At 37.8% G+C, this 22,241-nt stretch overlaps 1 non-coding gene across 1 annotated transcript; it reads left to right on the forward strand.

Moving 5' to 3' along the window:
- Positions 1 to 9,248: 9,248 nt before the first annotated feature.
- Positions 9,249 to 9,355, forward strand: LOC141669999 (small nucleolar RNA R71). Its single transcript, XR_012554251.1, has one exon. It is a non-coding gene; the product is annotated as a small nucleolar RNA R71 (small nucleolar RNA).
- The last annotated feature ends 12,886 nt before the right edge of the window (positions 9,356 to 22,241 follow it).

Raw genomic sequence — 22,241 nt, forward strand, 5'->3', positions numbered from 1 at the left:
TTTACTTAGTGAAATTATGTAGCACTTGACGGATAAGAATTATAGTCCCGACGGATAACTCATTATAGTCCCGACGGATGATTAACTTATTATCCATCGAGTGAGTAGTTTATGTAATAATAAGTTTGTAGCACAGTTATGTATGCACCTTTGTATAGAATTTATAGTAGCATATAAGTCATGTTGACTTTAACTAGATATGCAGAATAGGTTGATTAATTGTACATAAATGATGTCTTGTAATTCTGCATAAGTGAAATAGAGTCAAGTGCCAAAATAGCTACCGATGGATGATTAACAAAGCCATCGACGGATGATCAAATGACTATCAACGGATGTTTAATATAGTAGTCGACGGATGATCAATTAAACCATCAACGGATGTTCTGAAAGTCGACGGATGATCATATGAAGAATTCAAACAGCAGTTGAATAGTGAAAGCTGACACACAGCCGTCGAGATGTATACATACACATTGTGGAAGCCCATTAACTGGGTAATAGAGGACGAAAGCAGCAAAGCTTAAGACTGATAGTTTTTATATTTGTTCAGTCTTTTTGACCTTGTAATCTTGGTATTATATAAACCAAGAGAGTAGCAAATAGAAAAATAACTGAGATAGCTGAGAAAACACAAAAACAGAGAAATCTTTATAAGCAGAATCATTAGCATTTCATGTATTCTAAGTAGTTCAATTTGTAAGCAGCTGTGAGCATTCCTGCACACAGAGTCCTCTCGATATATTATATATATCTCCGGTGGAATTGTTTAAATCCACCAGAAAGTTTTTAAAGACTCTTGTTTTTAATTACTTATGTTTTGATTCTATTAAGTTTCTATTCCGCATTGTGCTAATCAAAACATTATATCTATATTCGAGTTGAATATTTTTATTTCGAGAAAAAGGTTCAAGAATTCCATTCAACCCCCCTTCTGTAATTCTTGCTATATTGTTAAGGGACTAACATCGAGTGAAGCTCCAGTTGCTCCCACCTGCCAGTCAAGTCAAGCCTTTCTCAAGGCAAGTGTTTTAACCTACCTTTTTGTTTATACTTAAAGATAGTGTTAGCCCAGCTTTTATATATGATGCGAGTATTCTAATTCACCTTGATATATATGATCCAAGTGGTTTCAAATCTAACTTTCGTATTATATGCAAATGCCATGAACCCTCAAGTATCTATTGTAAGTAGTTTAACTTTGTTTGGAGATTTCTATGCAAGTAATTCAAAAGTCATACCATGCTAATATACCAAGTAATTGTAATGTGGAACCCTGTGCAAGTTATATTCAGTAACCTTATCTTGATACCTAAAAGTCATCTATCCCTTAAAAGTCGTTCATGATTGCTTGATAACCCTATTCTTACCCCTAAAACATGATACTCTGTTCTACTTTGAACTGATGTTCACCTTCTTTATATTTCAATACCTATGTCTTATCTAGAACCATTACCTTGAACCTAGTTTGACTTAATTCGTTCATACTATCTGATAACCCTGCTAATTCTCATTGTCAAATTCCTTGTGAATAGAAACCTTGTAATTCCCTTGATAAAAATGCTCACTGTTTAAGAAATTAACCGTCACTTGGCATCAGTTTTTAAAATAAAAAGTTAAAATTTGGATTTCCAGTCCCAAAGGGGGACAAATATTTTATTTAGATAGTGGATCTGGACTGAGATGCAAGTCCTTTTCGCTCTTAATTTGTAGGTTTAAAAGTTGCCTAGGGATCCCATTAATGTTCTAGAACCCAGCGAGGTTCGGGATTACTTCGCGGCTGATCACCGGCTATAATCCGTAGCGTCATAAAATGATTTTTGATAAGGAAATGTTTTTGAATGGTTTTATTACAAGAAAAGATTCCATCACCCTGAAAGTTTATCTCTTGATACTATATTGTTGAATCTTTCAATTCCATTGTTAATGTTTTATTCTTGTTTATATATATTATAGCGCTTGTTGAGCATTTGGCTCACTACTTTCTTACGCTGATATTTCAGCTAGCAGATATGGTTAGATTCAAGAAGACAGCGCGTAAGACTTGTGATTCCGATTCGTATGTTCGAGCTCAGGTAGTTAGTGTTCGTTTTGTGTGAGGAGTCGATATTAAAATCAGGTTGTATTAGTTAATAGTGTTGGGCTGTTCCAAACCCTAAACTGTAAAGATCTTGGATTCAGATGTATTTACTTCCTTTTGTTAACTAATATAATTACTCGTATATTGTCTTTTGTAAATATTTGGGGCGTGATAAGCCGGCTACTAGCAATTTGACACCTAGCCACACAACAAGCAATGAAATCCAATTTCTCCAATTTTTCAATATCCATGTTTTTTATTATTAAGAGAATACCCTAAATTTTAAATATAAACAAGCGATTAAACCTCGATAATTAAACAAATCATGACTATGATCTAGCACTCTAGCAACCTATAAGACTTAGTGAAATACAAATGTCTCTAGCATGCAAATCAATCCAATAAGACTCAACATCACTAAATACGACATCACTACACTAGCATCAATATCACCAATTTATCGGAAAAATTATCTAAGGGAATCATAATATAATGCAACTACATGAAACTACATGAACAAACTATCATAAAACTACCAAACAAAAACCACATGGCAAAATATATGCAAACTATATGAAATATGCAAATTATATTAAATAAAACTATCATGAACATGTAACTATACGAGACTCACACAAACATATTTCTTAAACTACTACCCCCAAACTTAAAATATTCACTGTCCTCAGTGAAGGTAATAGTAAGGAATCGGGCATACCTACTGCGAATCAGAATCTTCACCCTCAAAGGGTGGAGTGTCAGGTGTGTCCGGAGGTGGATACACGGAATCTTCACCAAATAATGGCCACTGAATGTCAACTTCGGTGGCTCTAAATGTAGTCCCAAGTGCCTGGGTGATATCGCGTGCAAAATGACTATGGATGTCGTGCATCGCATCTATCCTCCTCGCAAGATGCCTATACTGTGTCGAACTCAAACCAGCTCCCATCTCTGCTCCTGCTGCGGCGGACCGGCTTCCTCTCCCAACTCGGCTATCCAAGTCGCCTTGCTAGCCTGTTGTGTACCACCGGTATATGACTGAGGGGCTGGACGTGCTCCTGGTAGATGATCATATAAATAACCAAGCCCCTTAGGATCGAGCTTCCCTCCATACCACTCGACCATGCTGTGCAGCGTAGAACTGTCAATAGGAGCACTGGAAATCAAAAGCTGATCATGTGCGGGCCAATGAAAACCAACTGCCATGCACAACTTCATCACAATGGATGTATACGGAATCGCCCCAGTAGTACCTCCTCTCAAAAGCCTCATGATCCCCTAATATATCACCATCCCCAAATCAATGTAATCACCCTGCAGAATACCCCAAAGCAGACGAGCACGCTCCACCGTAACCTCATGCACATGCGAAGATGGCATGATATTAGCATAAATAAATGAGTTCCAATCCCGTGCATACCTGTTCATGCATAAAGCAGGGAATATTGAGTAATCAGTGGTGCCTCTCTTGAACTTTCAATGAGTCTCAAGCATATAGAGAGTAGCAACGATGAGATCCAAATCGAAGTCCTCAAGAGACTTATCGTTCCAAGTGTCCTGGCCCACCTTCCTCGCAGGCTGCTCAATCACCGTCCTGATAGCCTCAGCACTGTACTCAATAGTCCTCCCCCTCACCACCGTAAAACCATTCTTCTCCACCTTAGCGTAGGTGTAGAACTCCCGCACAATACTCACGGGCACAGCAGCGGGAGCCTCACAAAAAGGAACCCAGCCCATCTCCAAAATCATCTCCAACAGCTTACCATCTTTTCCTGATGGCAGAAATCCTCTCTACTTAGCAATAGGCTTCGAGAGAAGACTCGTGTACTCCTCCTCAGCCTCAGGAGTAGAGAACCTGGGCCTCACACCACTCGCAGTAGAAGAATCGGTGGCGCTGCTTCCAACTTGAGTTCTCTGTCTTTTGGGTGCCATTGGGATTGACAAAGAGAGAATAAAAGCTTAAGTGTTTAGAGAGAATATGTGTTTGAGAGTTTGTGAATTGGTGGAGAAGTTGTATGCAAATGTATGTATTAATAGGTGGAGGGGTGTGAATCTGATAAGGAATAGAAGTGGGAATTGATTATGGGAATCGTGGGAATAATGGAATTGATTAGGAGAGGGAATTATGGGATGTGGAAGAGTAAAAATTGGGTTAGAATTGATTTTGGAATTAAAATCCCGATTTTCTCTTAATAAACTGCTATTTTTATATTTTTCTGAAAAGGGACTCGGCGCGGTCGCGCGCTAGGATAGCGCGGGCGCGCTCACATTCTGGAAAACCGGCGCGGCCGCGTGCTAGGACAGCGCGGGCATGCTTGGTTACTGGAAAAATGGCGTGGCCGCGCCGTTGGCCAGCGCGGGCGTGCCCAGCTTCTGTACTTAACCCCGAATTTTTTTCTTTTTCTGATTTTTTTGTGTTTTTCTATTTTCTTCTTGCTTTCTCTTCTTGCCTCCCAAGAAGCGCTTCTTTTATGTCGCTAGCTCGACATAGAATCTCGAGATCAAGTGGACAATAAAAAGGCACTAACCACCTCGCGGTTTACCATGTCACCATAATAATGCTTCAACCGTTGACCATTTACCTTGAATGTTTGGCCCGGATCATTCTCAAAAATTTCCACCGCTCCATGTGGAAACACAGTTTCAATTATGAAGGGCCCTGACCATCTTGACTTCAAATTTCCAGGAAAAAGACGGAGACGAGAGTTGAATAAAAGAACTTGTGGCCTTGGCACAAATTTCTTGAGCACTAGACCCCGATCATGCCACCTCTTGACTTTATTTTTGTACATTGTGTTGTTCTCATAAGCTTGAAGTCGAAATTCGTCAAGTTCATTCAATTGAAACATCCTTTTCTTCCCAGCCGCATCCAAGTCCAGATTTAATTTCTTCAAAGCCTAATAAGCTTTATGCTGAGCTCCACTGACAAATGACACCCCTTACCATAAACCAAAAGAAATAGCGACATTCCCAATGGAGTCTTATATGCTGTTCGATACGCCCAAACAGCTTCATCAAGTTTCAAAGACCAATCCTTCCTTGATGGACATACCACTTTCTCCAGCAAGTTCGTAGCAATGCGATGATTCACATTATACCTCGTCATCATGGCAGTGAACTTACGGTTGCAAAAATGCGACCCCTCATCACTGATTATGACTCTTGGAGCCCCAAACCTTGTGAATATCTGCTTGTGAAGAAAATTAAGCACTACTTTCGCATCATTCGTTGACAATGCCTTAACTTCAACCCATTTTGACACGTAATCAACCACCAATAAGATATATTAATTGTTGCAAGATGAGACAAATGGCCCCATGAAGTCAATTCCCCAAACATCGAAGACCTCAACCTCGAGAAGCACATTAAGAGGCATCTCATCCTTTTTAGACATATTGCCCACACGTTGACATCGATAACATTTCAAAACAAACTGATGAGCATCTTTAAATAATGTTGTCCAAAAGAAACCTGCTTGAAGAACACGAGCTGCTATCTTTTCTCCACCATAATGTCCTCCATAAGTCGTTGAGTGGCAATCTCGCAAGATCCCTCCCCCCCCCCGTTTCGCTGTATGGAATACATCTCCTGATGATTTGGTCAGCTCTTTGGCGAAAAATAAACGGCTCATCCCACATATACCACTTCACTTCATGTAGAAACTTCTTCCTTTGAGCATAAGATAAGTCGGGAGGCATGATGCTACTCACAAGGTAGTTCACAATGTCTGCAAACCACGTCTCTTCTTCTTGCACTCCAAACAGCTGCTCGTCGGGAAAAGACTCATTTATCAAGGTCTTATCCAATGAAGTAGCATTGGGATTCTCTAAACGCGAGAGATGATTAGCGACTTGATTTTTGGTTCCTTTTATATCCTTGATCTCTAGTTCAAATTCTTAGAGCAAAAGAACCCATCTAATCAATCTAGGCTTCAAGTCCTTCTTTGAGACCAGATATCGAATGGCGGCATGATCGGTGAAAACTGTCACCTTAGTCCCAAGTAGATAAGATCGAAATTTCTCAGAACCATAGAAAATAGCCAAAAGTTCTTTTTCCGTAGTAGTGTAATTCAGTTGAGCACCATTTAAAGTCTTACTTGCATAGTAGACTACATGAAATATATTGTTCTTCCTCTGCCCAAGAACTGCTCCAACGGCATAGTCACTTGCATCACACATCATCTCAAAAGGTTCATTCCAATCAGGTGCAGTTATGACCGGTGCCGAGATTAGACTCTTCTTCAATGTCTCAAAAGCCATGAGGCACTCGATATCAAACTTGAAAGGGACATCTTTCTCTAGTAACTGCACAATGGCTTTGAAATTTTTGAGATGTCTTTGATGAAACGCCTGTAGAAACCCACATGACCAAGAAAACTATGAATTCCCTAGACAGAAATAGGTGGGAAAAGATTTTCAATGACCCCCACCTTGGCCTTGTCCACCTCTAGACCCTTATTAGAAACCTTGTGCCCGGGAATTATGCCTTGACGCACCATAAAGTGACATTTCTCCCAATTTAGAACCAGATTGGTCTCAACGCACCTCTTGAGAACGTGTCCAAGATTTTGCAAGCATTCATCAAAAGAATCGCCAAAGACTGAGAAGTCATCCATGAACACCTCTACATTCTGGTCAATCATGTCAGATAAGATGGCCATCATACATCTCTAAAATATGGCTGGTGCACCATACAGACCAAAAAACTCTTTTAAAGGTGAACGTACCGAATGGACAAGTGAAGGTAGTTTTCTCTTGATCTTCTAGAGCGATACAAATCTTATTGTAACCCAAATAACCATCCAGAAGACAATAGTACCCATGACCAGCCAACCTATCAAGCATCTGATCAATGAAGGAAAAAGGAAAGTGTCCTTCCTAGTGGCCTTGTTTAGCTTCCTGTAGTCCATAGAAACTCTCCACCCCGTGACTGTCCGTGTAGGAATAAGCTCATTCTTCTCATTTGCTACCACAGTAATGCCACCTTTCTTTGGCACACATTGAACCGGGCTTACCCATGAACTTTCAGAGATAGGATAAATAATCCCTGCATCTAGCCACTTCAGAATTTCCTTCTTCACTACTACCTTCATGATTGGATTAAGTCTTCTTTGCTGCTCAACTGTAGGCTTGCTACCTTCTTCTAGCAGAATTTTATGCATGCAGTAAGAAGGCTGATTCCCTTGATATCTGCTATAGTCCATCCAATTGCCGATTTGAACTCTCTCAGAATTATCAAAAGCTTTTCCTCATCGTTACCTGAAAGGTCAGTTACAATAATAACAGGCAGAGTAGATGCATCACCTAAAAAAGCATACCTCAAATGTTCAGGTAAAGGAAAGGCTTAAGTTTAAGAGTGGGAGCTTCCTCAATAGAAGGCTTGAGGCGTTTAGGAGCTTTGCTCAATTCTTCCATTCAAAGAGATTCAAAATGCATATCGATCTTCCTCTTTCAGGGAGAAGCATTCAAATATTGTAATTGCTCATCACCTTCGTCATCGTCACTGTTTGAATTTCCCAATAAGGCTTTTTCTAAGGCAAGCATTCGATCAAGTTCTGATGTGACCACTGAATCGACCAACTTGACTTTTAAGCACTCCTCAATATCAGTAGGAAATTTCATAGAATTGAACGTATTGAAAGTCACATCCTGATCCAACACTCGCATTATAAGCTCACCCTTCTGCACATCAATCAAGGTTCAGCTAGTTGCCAAGAAAGGCCTTCCCAAGATAATGGGAATCTTTTTATCCTCCTCGAAATCAAGAAAGACGAAATCAACAGGGAAGATGAGTTTATCCACCTTGACCAAGATATCCTCCACAATACCTCTCGGATATGTAATAGAACGGTCGGCCAACTGCAAGGTCAAATAAGTTGGTTTAGGATCAGGTAAGTCCAACTGCTTGAAGATTGACAAAGGCATCAGATTGATGCTAGCTCCCAAGTCACATAAGCATCTGTCAAAAGATACTTTTCTAATAGTACATGGAATAGTGAAGCTTCCTGGATCTTTAAGCTTTGGAGGCAACTTCTGCTACAACACAACACTACATTCCTCCATGAGAGCGACAGTCTCTAGATCATCTAGCTTCACCTTCCAAGATAGAATACCTTTCATAAACTTTGCATAACTAGGCATCTGCTCGATAGCCTTCGTGAAAGGTATGTTGATATGAAATTTCTTGAACACCTCCAGAAACTTCTCGAATTGCCTGTCCAACTTTTTCTTTTGCAGTTTCTTAGGAAAAGGCGGTGGAGGATAGATATGTTTCTCGCTTGTATTACCCTCAGGCAGAGTGTGCTCAATAGTAGTCTTCCTTGATTCCACTTCTTCTTCATGTTGCTTTACTTCTTTCTCAACCCTAGCTTCTTCAGTCAACTCTTGAGTTTGTTCGGGATTCGCAACCTTCCCAGACCTCAAAGTGATTGCCTTAACCTGCTCCTTAGATTCCCTCTTTCCTGGAACTTTAGTGTCACTAGGAAATGTACCAGGTTGACGATTTAGCAAGGCATTGGCAATTTTCCCAATTTGATTTTCCAAGGTCTTGATAGAAATAACTTGGCTCTTGCACATGAGCTTCAACTCCTCCAATTCAGATTTTGCATCAGCTTGTTACAACTAGAGTTGTTGTTTCGGTGCATACTGCGGTTGCTGAAAACCAGGGGGTTGTACTGTTTGGCTAGATACTGCTGATAAGGATGTTGAACCGCATTCTGAGCATTGCTCCAGCTAAAATTGGATGATTCTGGTTGTTGGGATGATAGGTGGCTGGCACAGGTTGCTGCGATCGCTGGAAGTTGCTCACAAACTGAGCTGATTCACTAGAAATTGTGTACTGATCAGTCTCATGGGCACCAGCACAAAGCTCACATACACTAGTGATTTGATTAACTCCATAATTAGCCAAAGTTTCCACCTTCATTGTCAAAGCCTTCAGTTGGGCAGCTATAGCACTTGCTGCGTCCAACTCCAAAATTCCTGCTACTTTTCCCTGAGTCAATCTCTAGGAAGGATTCTGGTACTCATTGGAAGCCATCAGTTCAATAAATTCATAAGCTTCATCGTAGGTCTTAGCTCACAAGGCTCCTCTTGATGCTGCATCAAGCATGGGTCTAGAAGTAGCACCCAATCCATTGTAGAAACAGTTGATAATCATCCAATCAGGCATGCCATGGTGTGGGCACTTCCTTAACATCTCCTTATATCGATCCCAAGCCTCACACAGAGATTCTCCAGTTTGTTGAGCAAACTGAGTAAGAGCATTCCTGATTGCGGCAGTCTTCGCCATGGGGAAGAATTTAATGAGAAACTTTTGAGTGAGATCTTCCCAAGTGGTGATAGATCCTGCAGGTAGAGAGTGTAACTAGCACTTTGCCTTGTCCCTCAAAGAGAATGGAAAGAGACGTAGCTTGATAGCATCTTCAGTCACATCATTGAACTTTAAAGTCTCGCATATCTCGATAAAATCCCTGATGTGCATGTTGGGGTCTTCAGTAGGAGAACCCCCAAACTGAACTGAGTTATGTATTATCTAGATCATGCTTGACTTGATCTCAAAAGTGATAGCCCTGATGGCTGGTCGAATGATGCTAGACTCAATGTCATTAATCTTATGCTTAGAATAGTCCATCAAAGCCTTCGGATTTTCTTCTTGATCACCCATAGCTACTTCAATTGGCTCTTCAACTTTCTCTTATTCTTCTACCTTCTTTTCTTCCTCAAAAACTTCCGTACGAACTACCACAAGTTCTTCCTCGGCTTTATCCAGTGTTCTCTTACGAGTACACGAACGCATATGCATACACCCTCGCTAGATCACCTGAAATAAAACAAGAAAACAAATACGTAACAATGTCCGAGTCAATGAACTTTTACGACCACTGATGGAAAGCACATGAACTTAATAATTAACACTGCAGTCCCCGGCAGCAGCGCCAAAAATTTGCTAGTCGCTAAACACGCGCTAATAATACATGCAAGTGTATGAGTTCACAAGTAAATATAAGATATAAATCAAATTCAATCCCACAGAGATTGTATTGGTTAATAATTCAACTCATGCACTTGAGCAACAATGTATGGTTATTTTTCAATAATAAGACGATAACAAAGTGAGGTTGTTTATAACTAAGAATTAAACTAATTATTAAAACTACGATAATAAGATAGACTGAGTTAATATATATATGACATACATAGGATTCTAACTTCATTAAGTACTTCATTCAATAGCCTTATTATTCCTAACCTTAGCATGTAATGGTGATGACACTAATCAGACAATACGAAACTGATAAACGCCAACTTTCATTGCACGAGTACCATTCTACCAGACATCCACAAAAGAGATCGAAGCTAAATAGGCACCAATTATATTGAGACCCTATATGTCTATAGAATTTGACAACATAACGGTTTAAGCACAAGTTATTTATCTTGATTATATAGGGCAATTAAGATGGTTAAAATTACCTACGAATCATGCATAACAATACATGAACCTATGCTAGCATGGCAAGTTCTAAATCCTTAAATTGAGTTTGCTTCATTAAGAATTAACACACTATTTATAAGTTCGCGACGCTCACAAGAAGAATACGCACAACCATAACTAGGATATCATACAATCACCACACACTAAGGTATCAGACAATTTAACTAAAGAAATCCATAAATAAATCCTCTAGAACCCCATGATAACGATTAGCCCATAATCGAACTCATCGCCAACGTGGATTCCAATGAAAACATGATATAACAAACGTAGTCTTTATACGAGTAAATAAACCAAAGTACAATCAAGAATATAGCTTCAGCAAAACAAGAAACAAGCATCCAAATTACAACTCAAAACAAAGATTCATAAGAATAAACTAGATCGTATTCGCCTTTGTTGAATTGTGCCCAAAAGGTCTCTTGTCGTCTTCTCCTTACTTGATGTCTTGATATCTCTGAATATCTCTTAAAAAATGACCTAAGTTATGTTTATATAGCAGGCCATGCATCCCAGGAGTCCAGCAATTCAAATTATAAAAGAATCAGGATTTGTTTATCCCGACTTAGCGCGGCTGCGCGCTTCACCAGCACGGGCGCGCTGACTTCCTGTTCTCCCAGCGCGGCCGTGTACAACACCAGCGCGGCCGCGCCTACCTTTTGCCAAAAATCATTTTTTCTTCTTCTTTATTCCTTGCAGCTTTGAGCCAATCTTTCAAGCATTTATTCCAACACATCCTAAACACCATATTAGCATCAAAACAATGCTAATTCACCTGATTCACTAAGTAAATCCTGAAATGAAAAAATACTTGAAAACACGTTAAAACATAAATAAGTTGAGTACAAATACACCAACTCAAATCTTATTAGAGCATAAATAAGTGTCATAAATGCCACTTAACAATATGCTTCTTATCGATAAGTATTTCAATTTCAGCACATCAGTTATGTATGAATTAGGGAGTAAATTAGGAGATATTAAGAAGAGGTCTAAAAATATTTATTATGCTAGATTCTTCATGATGATAGCTAATTTTGTTTCTGAGAATCTCTCAATTGAGAACCCAACAAACAAGTTAGATTGTTGGGTCCAAGAGAGAAGAGTTATTACTGACCTAAACAGGGCAAATCACCACAAGGATATTCCCCTTGTTTACATGCCGATTATGGAACAGCCTCAGGTAAGTGAGGTAAATATTTTTGTCCCTAATACTTCTCAACCACCTATTTTTTTGCAATCAACTGTGGCTATGGCACCTGTGATAGTGACCAAACAGGTGCCTACTCAAGCCACATAACCAAGAATTTCAAAATCCAAATCGAAGAAAGTTCCCTCTCGTTTCTCTCAAAAGAAGCTAGTTGCAACATCCACTAAAAACCAAGAGGGGAGTGTGAAGGGAAGTAAGTCAGGTGAGGGACAGGGTGAACATAAAAGAAGCCCTCAAAATAAGGAGGGAGAGGTGTGTGTATCCCAGCCTAGCCACACTGCAGTTTCCCAACAAGCTGTGGTGCTTAATAAGGATTTAAGCTCATTACTAGTTTCGTCCTCCCAAAAGGATGTTACTATTAAAACAAGCTCTAAACCAAGAGCACAGACCAAGAGGGTTAGGGACACAAGCTCACCCCAAACTTATGCTAGAAAGAAGAAATCTAAAACACTTGGGGATTCACGGGGTGCACACACTGTGCAAACTATAGTCAAAGACTCAATTACAGCACCTTCTCAAAGTCAGGTTCATGTGGCTCCTGTAAATGTGGAGTCACAACCAAAATCTTTAATAATAGAAGCACCTCACACACCAAACTCACCCACAAATTCTTTGGATATGGACATGATTCACACATCAATTCCTGATTCTCCATATTTAACTCTCATGGAGAAGCCAAAATCTACAGCAAGTGAGCATCATCTTTTAGATGATTTGTTGGTTCACTTGCCATTTCTTTCTGATTCTACTGAGAAATTTGTATAAAATCTCAAATCAATTACCATAGATTCTACAGTAGTTTCTACTCCAAACTCTATCATTTCTACTATCTCGACGGATATTGTTCATCCGTTGACTAGTGATTTTATCTCGACGGATGTGCCTAACAGCAATCATCCGTAGACACTTTCAACTACTGTTTCGACGGATATTTCGCATCCGTTGACTATCACTGCACCCCTTGAAATCTCAACTATTGTCACAAGTACAGATGATTTCATATTTGTACAGTCACTTCTTGGACTGAGGGAAGGGAGTGAATAGAGTGAGAGGCTGAGTTGCTCTCAGGAAAAAGGAGAGGAAAAGAGTGAATCTATGCAAGCTATTTCTTCCAGCTTGGAAAAAGTGAGTGAGTCGAGTCCCACCTTAGTAGGTGAAGGTGAGGGTGTGTGGGTGGGAAGCCAAGGGGAGCCCTTGATGCAAGAAAAGAGAGATAATGAGATAAAAGCAGGTATAGAAGAATGGGAAGAGCCCATTGTTAGTGAGTTAAGGGATGTCAATGAGGATAAAAGACACAGCTATTTCAACAAGATTATCAAGCTATTTTAGACTTTGTTTCTTATGAAGCTGAGGCATTTACTCACCTTGTCCCAGCTTATCAAATTTTGGTTGAACAGGACAATGTGGCTACTAAGAGAATTCTTAACTTGGTGCACACAACTTCTTTCATGTAAAGGGCCAAGGATGTAATCACTGCCATGCCCTCTATAGCTGGTGATGACATTGATTATCCAACTGGTGGTTCTGAGGATATGTTTGGGGATGAAGTGTTGGATTTATATCGCAGCGGAGGCATGGTAAAACACTTTTACACATATAAAATCCAAATAAAAGTATATAAATTGTGATTAAAACATATGAATCGATTACTAACCTTTAATAGCGATCCAAAAGCAACGATCGGAGATCCTTAGCAGCTGCTCCTCAAACGTGAAGCACTCCACCGGTATCCACCAAGAAAACGACGTTAAGGAGGAGGAGGAGGTGGAGAGAATTAGGTTTTTCTAAAATTTTTGGGTTGGTTCGGGTTAGAATTAAAATAGGGTTTATAATAGTATATTTATAGGCAAAATTTTCAGCTAAAATTTTCCCATAAAATATTATTATTATTAACCCATTTATTATTCTCATTAATAATTAAAACACCTTTTAATTATTAATCCTTTTTCTAACCACTTTAGAAATAATTCTCTCACTTGATTTAATTTCCAAAAATTAAATTCTTAAATAATAATATTAAGAACTTTTCTTAACTAATTTATAATCAATTAAATATAATTTAATCAATTATTAAATTTGCCAATTAATTATTTATTTCATACATAAATAATTATCAGCCATTATTAATTAATTCCTCCACCATTCAATCATTCTCTTTTTATGGTGTGACCCTGTAGGTTCAATATTAAGCCGGTAGTAGAAATAAATAATAATAAAACTATTTTATCATTATTTATATAAATTCTCTAATTTATTAAATATGATTAATTAATTAATCATATTTATTCTACATCGTGAGGGATACTTCTCAGCATATCATGACTATCCGGATAATACGAATTCATTGCTTAGAATACCAAGAACCTATTCAGTGAATAGTTACCGTACAATAAACTCCTTCTACCCTACAATATCCTGATTAAATAAAAGGCATGGATCTCGTGTCAAGCCTATCTAATTTAATCACTTGCTTACCATTTACTATGCTTAGTTCTATGCAAATTAGAAACTCATTTCTAATTTCATTCACTCTGGCCAGAGATTCCTGAACTAGCATAAGTGGATCAGCCTTGAACATTCGCTTCCTTCAATGGAAGGGGTAGATCTTTTATTGATCATACACTATCTTCGTGTACAAATTCCTATACCCAGTAGAGCCCTAATAATTGTCCCTGGAGACTAAGAACTAAACCAAAGCATAGTTCAGTGTACACAAGATGACTATGATGACCTCAAGTCTAAGGATACTTGTACAACTATCACTATGTGAACAACTGCTGACACGTGAGTGAACTCCATCAGTTGTTCAACTGTGCGAGTCATGTTCAGTGAACTTATTCTATAATAAGCACCTACATACTAGCTATAGTGTCACCACACAAATATCTATGAGAACAGACATCGTTCATAATGAAGCAAGCATAGTATGTACCGATCTTTGCGGATTATTAATTACCAGTTAGTAATCCTTTGATTAGGAACTATTTAAGTTTAGAGTTATCATCTTTTAGGTCTCACTATTATGATCTCATCATAATCCATAAAAAGCTTTACTCTAAACTATGGTATATCTTATTTAAACACTTAAATAGATAGAGCCCGTAATAAAAACAAAACAAGTCTTTTATTAATATCAATGAAATCAATACAGATTATATAAAAGTTATTCCTAAATCCTAATACATGATTGGACTTAGGATATATTTCTTTCATGAAGATGATGATGAAAGAGATTTCATGCACATAGGGGGAGAAGCAGGCCCTATCTCAAGCACAAACACTCCATCTTGGATGTTTAGCAAAGAATGTGATGGGCACCATTTCAAATGTACTCTCTTCAACTTAATTCATCAAACTCAAACAACTATTCAAGCCACTACAGATGCCAACACCAAGACTCTTTTACAAGCCGACCTTAAATCTCTTCAATTACATAAAATCCAGTCTCACAAGCAAAATCAAGATGTGTCTGAGATCAAGACAGAGATTGGACAGGTCAAAAAGGACATTACTGAGAGATTAGGGTATGTGCTTCCTGCCTCAACAATGTTAGGATATGCTGTCTCTGCACTAATATCCTGCTGTCTCAGATCCATAAGCTGCTAAGAACTAACTCGGTGAATCTGATGTAACCTCTCCCTCAGTATATAATCTGATCGTAATGCTCGGACGGGGCCATCTTCCTGCGTCTCAAACAATCCAAGGATCTCTCTGCACTGGGTCTGCCATCGAACCCTCTCCTCTCTCTCCTCCTGAAAACGCTGATAAGTAACTGTATGATGCTCACTAAGATCCATGCTAGAACCTCGAGAAGGTAACGGCCCACCGACTACTATCTCATCCATAAACTCCTTCTGTGAAAACTGATATACTCCATGAATAGGGGCATAAATAGCTAAAGGGGCAGGAAATAAGACTGGCTGCTCCATAGGTGCATACACTGGTGGCTCTGCCTCTGGCTCCATCTGTGGAATATCTGGAATCTCAGGCTGCGGTACTGGAATCTGCGGCTCTAAATCATCCCACTGTAGAAGATTAATCATATCAGGAATATCAAACATCGGAAACTCCAAAAGTGGAAAGTCAGGCATCTCTGGCTCAAAATAAGGGAAATAATCAACAAAGTCTGGTACCTCTAGTGGAGGTGGTATCTCCGGTGCCGTTCCGGGTGGTAATGGTGGAGGTGGTGGCAATGGAGGAAAAATCTGCACTGATGCTGGGGCTAGTACTGGTGCTGCTACTGGGTCTGCCTCAGTCCGCTCTGACGAAGAAGCCATCTAATAATATACCAAAGAAAAGAAAAGGTCACTAAACAATTCTAAGATTTATATTTCCCTATTCTAAATAGACCTAAATCCTAACACTATTCTTCCTAATCTGACTATCCCTATCTTATGTGATCTCTCTATCCTATCTTAATCCTAATGTTCTTGATTTCAGGGACCAAACCTACAGCTCTGATACCAAACTGTAACGCCCTCCAGACCCGGGGTATAAGTCTGGGGGTTACAAGCTAATCACCCAACCTGTACAAGCTTATTAATAAATAATAAAGAAATGAAACTAAACCCCTTAACAACTACCAGGACCTTTTTAGGTTGAAGTATGAAAACAAGAACCACTAACTACTTTTATTACAAACCAACATTTAAAATCTCACAAACTTTCTTTATTACAAACCATTGTCTAACTCATTTTAAACTAAGTTCAGCTTTTATTCAAACACACATACTATCTATCAACACTCCACCTGTTCGGGCAACTCAAAGCTTTCTTCCTTGATTGGGATCAACACCTTGGGTATAAGAGGATCCCGAGGCTTGACCCGCTTCTTTACCACTCGTGTCCTGACGGGTTTCATATTTCTTAACTGAAACAATAAGGTGAATAACAACAAAAAGGGGTGAGCCAAAATTGCTTAACAAGTCTATAAAATATATACAATGTTAAAGCAATATAACTGAATCTGAATCCCAGGTATATCTGCAAAGATATAACCTCATAAGAATTAAAAGAAGGCCATTGCTGGAGAATACAAATGAACTACACTGGACTAAAGTTTGGAGCTATACCCTGCTGATCAGTCAGGATACAGTGCAGATCTATATCTCACTATATAGATCCCTTCGGCACCCAGGCACTATGGCCCATCTCAAGGATGCGGTTATATCCCGGTCCTTAGGATTAAGTAACCTTAATCCCCAAAAGTAATGTTATCTAGTCCCTGGAATAGCAACCGGAACAATCGGTATACTTTGATATATTCTAATCACCAGAATATATCAATAATTGTGAGTAATAATTGGAATATGAATAATAAATTCGAATGAAAAGAATAATTCAAGAATCGAACTGAGATATGAATAAAGGAATTAAAGTAATGCTAATATAATAAGAATCTGAAGAGAATATCACTATTCTGGAAAATAGAATAGGGGAGAAACTTGCCTTCTGTGCGACTTACTGCAATTAAATCACTTCCGTCTATCCCCTACTTGACCTGCCTTGCTGGCTTAGTTTCTGTTAGCAAAATAGATTGGTTAAGTCATTCTGTACTTCGGTTGCACCTTAAATCGACTTCATTTTGTTCCTACTATTTACCCATACGTTTATAGCCAACTCGAATATTACATTTAAGCAAGTAAGACTCGATTAACCACATAATACACATAAGCACATAAGCGCATAATCGTTTTTATAGTTAAAATAATTTTTAAAATCGAAATCGATTCGCTGATTGCTCCGTTGATCACCTTCTGCTTCATTTCCCATTTTTTCGAAATTTTTCGAACTCATCTCGGCACGCATTTCGATTGATAATCAAGCAATCAATAAAATCAACTAATTTTGAGAAGAAATTAGGTCTTCATATTATTTTTAGTGAAAAGAATTCATTTTTCTGAGTCAACAGGATTTCGTTTCGCTCAATTCGGACTAACGGTTGAATTATTATCAATTAAACACTGATAATTCAATTTATTATTCAATATAAATAATTATTTCTAATTTTTAAATCCCAAAATAATTGTTTAATAATTATTTAAGAAAAATCAAAGACAAAAATAATTTCTCTATAATTTTTGGAGTTAAAATGAAGAAGTTATGATTTATCGAAAATTATGTGATTAATTATCGAAATAATTAATCACTTATTAAATATTTAATAATTAAATAACTAATAAATAATTAATAGATAATTATTTACTAATTTAAAATAATTAATCCGTAATTATTCGGATTAATCATAATTTATTACAAATATTTACAGCTCATCATTATTTATTTGATTAGATCGATTATTTACAAATAATCAATCGATTTAATTAACTGATACGCTATTTATCGAATAACTACGAGTTACTCGAATTATAAACCAACTCAACGATTAATCACTCGTATAAATACGAGCTACGCACTATTCTCGAATACTACCGAATTAATATATTATTATTGGAATTTAAACGATTCGTTAATCAATTAATTATCGGTATTTAATTATACGATACAAACAATTACTGCAATATTATTCGAATAACTAACGCTCGAATAATAATTCTCATTATCGAATCACTATTCGAAATATTTACTAATTATCGGATCATTAATCGTATTATTTAATCTTTAATTAATTACCTAATTACTAATTAATTACCTAATTATTAATTAATTAGATAACTAATAAATAATTAGATAAATAACTAAATAATTAAATTAAAATTTATAAATTAATAAAATAATTCATAAATTAATAATATTATTTTTCAGAATTCAAAACTGATTTTTAATTGATTTATAGAATTAATCAAAACTAATTTTTAATTTAACAAATTTAAATAAATAATTAATATTTCAAAAACAGGAAACATAAATTGGTTTTGGGTTTTGGGGGATCAAACCCGGGTCGATTTCCGGGTTGGAACCGGGTCGACCTCGGGTCACGGATGAACAGCCACCGGCAACGACGCCGGTGGTTTTTCCGGCGATTCGAACGGTGACTACACAACATTTGTTACTGCTAAAACTTCCTGGAATCGACTCCTACGAATCCCATGAACCTAAATACGCAGCTTTAAATCACAGACGATCGCTGTAGTGGCCGGAAAACTGGGGAACGCGGCGGCGGCGTCAAAATCCGGCGAGCTCGCAAACCACAACCAAAATCGACGAAACAGATATGTATCGACAAGAAATTTAACGATCTACATGCTTATGGCAACGAAAACATCTAACAATCAATCAAACAAGAACCCCTAATTCGAGTTTAAATCCGAAAATTACGAAATACAAATCAATACCTTTGTTGATGATTTTGACGAGATAATCTGATAGAACAAGCTTTGGGCTTCAAATCGGTTATTCACACTTCGATTTCTGACACCGGAATCACGATCAAATTGGCTTTGATCCGCAAGAACACTCAAGAACCCTAATTACTCTTTCTGAATTTTCTATTTATTTTGCTGATTTTTAATTAAAATTAATAATTAATTACTGAAAAATCAGCTATTTATACTATGTAAAATAATATCCCTAAATAAAATTAAGGGTCTAATTACACCCCTAATAAAAATATTTGGCCCCAATTTTTATAATTTTGGGGTATTAATATTGAATTTTTAAATATTTAATAAATACAAAATAAATGCTAAAAATTCCCAAAAATTGTGAATATTACAAAAATACAAAGAAAAATGATATATGATAATTTCATGATGATATAAAAATAAAAATGTGATTTTTGTGGGGTTTTTGGTACCCGAAGGGGCCCGAAAAAGTCATTTTTCGCGAAAAAGGTCAATTTGTAAACGTCTAGGGGTTCAAAATAGCGATATGGTATAGGGCATTTTTGGCAAAATAGGGCCAATGATTTTGTTTGAAATACGGGCTTTTAAAACATGGTTTTGAGATGTACGGGTTTTGATATAAGATATCTAACTTGCAATAAAACACTCAATAAATATCCAAAACACGTTTGCATCAAAACAAATAACACTTAACACATAGCAGTTATGGTTTAATGACTCAACACATTTAATCACATATAAATGACATATTAATCCACATATTTTATTATAAATATGATATAATACAACGTAAATTTCCCGGTCGTTACAGATAGCCTGCCACTTCTTGATCTAAACACTCTAATCCAAGCTAAACCAAGAAAGACAAATAAAAGAGCAATCAAGAAGGACAAGCCTGTGAAACTTCAAGCAAAAGCATCAACCAAACCCAAACCAACTGTCAACAAGGGAGAGCAACTCTTCATTTGTGACATCAAAGAATTCTCAGACATCAATCTTTATCTGGATGACCTAGAGGAAGTTAGAGCTATTGATGCCTACAAACATCTCCCAGAAAGATTAGTCTTCAAGTACAATGGTGGAAAAGAGATGACTTGGCCCCTTCACAGAATTCTCATTAAAGGCTATTCTACTTTGGTGACTATCTTCACCTTAATCAAGAAGAACTTTTGATTCAACATAGTTTTTAAGAAAATAGTACTAAATAAGATTGAGGAGATAAGGAATAGCCGAAGAGGAACAAATGCACTCCCATGAGTATTAAACAATTCCTTTTACTGGAAATAGGGTGCATTATAGGCCATACTGGATGATGAAGTTCAAAGATGAAAAATGCATCAGAAGATTCTTTAGATTGGTAGATCAGCTAAAGATTTCAATCAATGAAACTCTCATGGAAATGAAATAAAAGCTATATCAGACAAATGAGGATAAATCTGAGTTTTACAGGCAACTCCAATACCAAATTGAAGAAAATAATGTGAAGTTGGGAAAGAAGTTCAGACAGTCAAGAAAATAAGCTAAATTTGCTCAGTCTAGAGGAGCACCTTGAAAATGACCTGTGAGATCCTCTACAAACCTTCCTCTTTATGTTTATTAAATAAATTACAACACTTGTAAATTTTGTCTTCTATAATTTAGTTTGTATTAAGAGAATACCCTAAATTAAATATCCATGTTTTTTATTATTAAGAGAATACCCTAAATTTTAAATATAAACAAGCGATTAAACCTCGACAATTAAACAAATCATGACTATGATCTAGCACTCTAGAAACCTATAAGACTTAGTGAAATACCAATGTCTCTAGCATGCAAATCAATCCAATAAGACTCAACATCACTAAATACGACATCACTACACTAGCATCAATATCACCAATTTATCGGAAAAATTATCTAAGGGAATCATAATATAATGCAACTACATGAAACTACATGAACAAACTATCATAAAACTACCAAAAAAAACTACATGGCAAAATATATGCAAACTATATGAAATATGCAAACTATATTAAATAAAACTATCATGAACATGTAACTATACGAGACTCACACAAACATATTTCTTAAACTACTACCCCCAAATTTAAAATATTCACTATCATCAGTGAAGGTAATAGTAAGGAATCAGGCATATCTACTGCGAATCAGAATCCTCACCCTCAAAGGGTGGAGTGTCAGGTGTGTCCGGAGGTGGATACACGGAATCTTCACCAAATACTGGCCACTAAATGTTAACTCTGGTGGCTCTAAATGTAGTCCTAAGTGCCTGGGTGATATCGCGTGCAAAATGACTATGGATGTCATGCATCACATCCATCTTCCTCGCAAGATGCCTATACTGTGTCGAACTGAAACCGGCTCCCATCTCTGCTCCTGCTGCGACGGACCGGCTTCCTCTCCCAACTCGGCTCTCCAAGTCGCCTTGCTAGCCTGTTGTGTACCACCGGCATATGACTGAGGGGCTGGATGTCCTCCTGGTAGATGATCATATGAATAATCAAGCCCCTTAGGATCGAGCTTCCCTCCATACCACTCGACCATGCTGTGCAGCATAGAACTGTCAATAGGAGCACTGGAAATCTAAAGCTGATCTTGTGCGGGCCAATGAAAACCAACTGCCATGCACAACTTCATCACAATGGATGTATACGGAATCTCCCCTGTAGTACCTCCTCTCAAAAGCCTCATGATCCCCTAATATATCACCATCCCCAAATCAATGTAATCACCCTGCAGAATACCCCAAAGCAGACGAGCACGCTCCACCGTAACCTCATGCACATGCGAAGATGGCATGATATTAGCATAAATAAACGAGTTACAATCCCGTGCATACCTGTTCATGCATGAAGCAGGGAATGTGGAGTAATCAGTGGTGCCCCTCTTGAACTTTCAATGAGTCTCAGGCATACAGAGAGTAGCAACGATGAGATCCCAATCGAAGTCCTCAAGAGTCTTATCGTTCCAAGTGTCCTGGCCCACCTTCCTCACAGGCTGCTCAATCACCATCCTGATAGCCTCAGCACTGTACTCAATAGTCCTCCCCCTCACCACCGTAAAACCATTCTTCTCGGCCTTAGCGTTGGCGTAGAACTCCCGCACAATACTCACGGGCACAGCAGCGGGAGCCTCATAAAAAGGA

The sequence above is a fragment of the Apium graveolens genome, chromosome 6 (genome assembly GCF_009905375.1).
Source record: "Apium graveolens cultivar Ventura chromosome 6, ASM990537v1, whole genome shotgun sequence".
Classification (NCBI taxonomy): Eukaryota; Viridiplantae; Streptophyta; class Magnoliopsida; order Apiales; family Apiaceae; genus Apium; species Apium graveolens.